Source organism: Triticum urartu, chromosome 2A, assembly GCF_056163025.1.
Source record: "Triticum urartu cultivar PI428250 chromosome 2A, HENAU_Tu73, whole genome shotgun sequence".
Classification (NCBI taxonomy): Eukaryota; Viridiplantae; Streptophyta; class Magnoliopsida; order Poales; family Poaceae; genus Triticum; species Triticum urartu.
In genome coordinates, this window is record NC_141874.1 from 751,789,822 (window position 1) to 751,793,134 (window position 3,313).

Sequence of the window (3,313 nt, forward strand, 5' to 3'; positions counted from 1 at the left end):
GAAACATATCATTTCTGAGATTTGCTTCTTGGCCGATCGACACTAAGAGGACACCAATGTCGACCGCATGTAAATTAAATAGGAGTAGATGCATGTATATAAAATGTAAGTAACATACATACATGCATACATACATATTTTGAGTTTGGGATGAATGAAATGGAAAAAAAGTGGAATGTCCACTTGTCATCGAAAGATTGGAAAGAAAAGGGATTCCAAAAGAAGAAAGAAAATAGAGCACGTAGATATATAGACTTGAAAAGGAAAACATGCATGCATGCAGAATTAACCACGTTCGAATCGATCACAGCAGCAGGCCTGCCGGCCGAATATAATTAAGAATTTAAGATGGATGCATGTAGACAGCCTATTCCGCCCGATCGAGCTTGCCTATCAACTCGCCCCCGTCCAGGATGCTGCCAAACATGGCGGCCTCAAACAGATAGTTCACCTGCCACGCATGGTGGCTTGCATGGGCGACGAGCCAGACCATTTCGTCGATGAGGCCCTTGGAGAAGAGCTGGACCATTTGCAGGCGTGAGGATTCAATGAGGTGTTTCTCACGCTGCTCGTCCACCTCGCCCGTCCGGACGTACTCCAGCGGACCGGTGACAATGGACGACCAAAGGGCGGCGAGCAGGTGGTCTTGGTCTCCTTTTACTTTGAGGAAGCGCCGGACGTGGTCGCAGGTTTCTTCCCCATTGCAGGCGTACTCAGGGTCAAGGGGCCTGCTGAAACCGGTGGTGCAAAAGTCGGTGTTGAAGACCTCGTCGAAGTCAGCCTCGCACTGGGGCCGCGCCGGGGACTTGCGGGCCTTGGGCCATCCTAGGAGGGCGCGGCGGAGGAACATGTGCCGGTCGTTGTGCAGGTGCCAAGTATACAAGGTGATGCACACCCGAGCCACGGGCTCGTGCCACCTCTGGGTGTACATCCGAGCTCCCGTGGCAGCGTAGCCGTCGTAGATGGCCCGCAACGCTGGCTCGCTCACCACGCCTGAGGCGGCGATGTCGGCCACGTTGAGGAACGAGTTCATGACCTCGGAGTTTACCAGGTCGCTGCCCACATCGATGACATCGGTGCCGGGCGACTGAAGACGAGGTCGCTTGTGACGGCGCCAACATCGAAGCCCCGGGCTATGGCCTCGGCCCCCATGCCTAGGATGCTGCTCTCGCAAAGGGACATGACCTGGGCGGCGTGGCGGTCCATCCGCCCCGACCGGTCCTTGAGGAGCGTCCTGTGCGCCGCCTCCAGCGTGATCTTGGCTCGGATGTAGGACGCGCCGATGGCGACAGCCTCGCGTCGCTGCCGGCCACCAGGGGTTCGTAGCGAGCGGGTGTCGGCGAGCCCGTCGCGTAGGAGGCGGCTGAAGGAGGGGAACACCTACCCGTGCTCATAGTAAAATGCCATGTCCACCACGTAGTTGGAGAAGAGGGTGCGCATGTCGAAGGCCCCAATCAGCAGGTTCGCCATGCTGCTGCCAGATAGGGCGTTGGCTGTTGTAATCGCCTCAGGCCAGTCGGTGGCGCCCAGCAAGGCGAGAACTTGCGGCGTGGCTTGGACCAGCCCGGCGCCCTTAGTGGGCAGCACGTTGCCGATTGCATGCTGCGAGCTTTTCCACAGCGCCAGCTCCGGCGATAGTCGCAGTTGCACCACCCTGGGCCGCGCCGCGTCACCTCCGCCATCAATGCTAATGCTAGCAAACATCTCCGCCAGCAAGTCTTCCACCTCGCGAGACAGCCTTCTCAAATCCGCCATGCCCCCCGCCCCCTTGCCGACCAAGGCCCTCGCCGCCGAGTAGCCTGGGTACAAGGGGAAGCCTCCATCTTGCCGCTTCGCCAGCCGGGTGCCCCAGAAATACGAAGGGATTGCAACTAGCCCGCTGCCGTTGCCGCCAGGGACAATGTTCTTCTCCCTCACCACCTCAATATCGAGGCCATGGAGAGAGCAGCCACCCCAGGTTGGGGTTGGGGTGGGTGGTGCCTCCACGTCGCCGCGACGAGTCCAAGCGAGACTCAACATTTTTATTTAGTACTGTATTAAAAATTGCAGGTAATGGACTCCTCGTGGTGTTTGCCAGCCTTATGTATTCCCCGGCAGCTTATATAGCCATATCAACACAAGGCTGGCTTCCTCTCAGCAGTGGTTTTTGTACAAGCTTAAGCTTGTGGCACTAGCTAGCTAGAAAGACACACACGTTTTGATTGTTTTCTTCTTATTGTATCACTTTCTCGCCATATTTGTATTGCTTTATATAACTCTCGATGAATTTTTGACTCCTTCCAATAACATCGCGTCGACAAGAGTTCTTCCAGAACGTCCACATAATACATCTCCATCTTTCTCTTACTCTGAAAAAACCAACATGTATAGAAAATACTTCGTTTCTATTTTCATGTGTAACAATTATATAAAGAAGTACAATTGTTACCATGATCATCTCTTTCAGTTGCGCAGGATGCCATGAGTTTTTTAGTTTATCCATCATAAAGCTTTGTCAATTCATATTTTCAAAGCATCATCCAAAGCCATCAGTTTTTATCTCTAATGTACAAAAGTGAATATAAAACACATTAATTAAAAAATAAGATCAGCCTATATACAATATATATTCATTGATCAGCTGCTCGCTTCGAGCATGTGACCGTTTCAATTAGAGTGAGTGGCGTCGTGCATTTTAGTAGAGTGAGACGCATCCGAGTTTTAATACACTATTCTCTGGAAATGACTTGCTAGGGTATGTCAGAATTTTCACTATATAAAAATGTAAATTACATTTATCTAAAAATACAGCCGTTTCCCGTATTAAAGCAAGCAGACGCTCCTTTTATTCTCATCTTAAAAGCAATACAGATGAATTCCACGCCCCAGAAGTCTAATGTACATGGAGGTTGGATGCATGCATGAATTCAAGTGGTGAAGAATATTCGTCAAGCTGGAGTTTGTCAGAGTTGTGTTGAATATTATTGTACAGTTGGACTTGGTTTTTAACTGTGTGTTTTTTTTGCGGGGAGTTTTTAACTGTGTGTTGACAGGGTAGGATTTGTGTCCTAATAGGACACTTTATTTTAGGCCTCTCATATATATCGGGGGTAGACCCACGATGTAACCTATGCCAACATAATAGCACATGCGCGCAGGGGGGAGCCGGCGGCATGTGTCGGCGCCCGGGCGGCCGAGGTGCGGTATTGTGACGGTGTCATGGGAAGGAGCGCCCATAGTTAACCCCGGGATGTAGCCATGATAGTGAACCTCGTTAACAAATCTCGGTGTCATGCTTGTGTGATTGCTTGATCCTCGATAGATCGACGGAGCG

The 3,313-nt window shown here is 51.3% G+C and overlaps 1 pseudogene; it reads right to left on the reverse strand.

Moving 5' to 3' along the window:
- Positions 1–367: 367 nt before the first annotated feature.
- Positions 368–2,019, reverse strand: LOC147987758 (uncharacterized; annotated as a pseudogene).
- Positions 2,020–3,313: the final 1,294 nt, after the last annotated feature.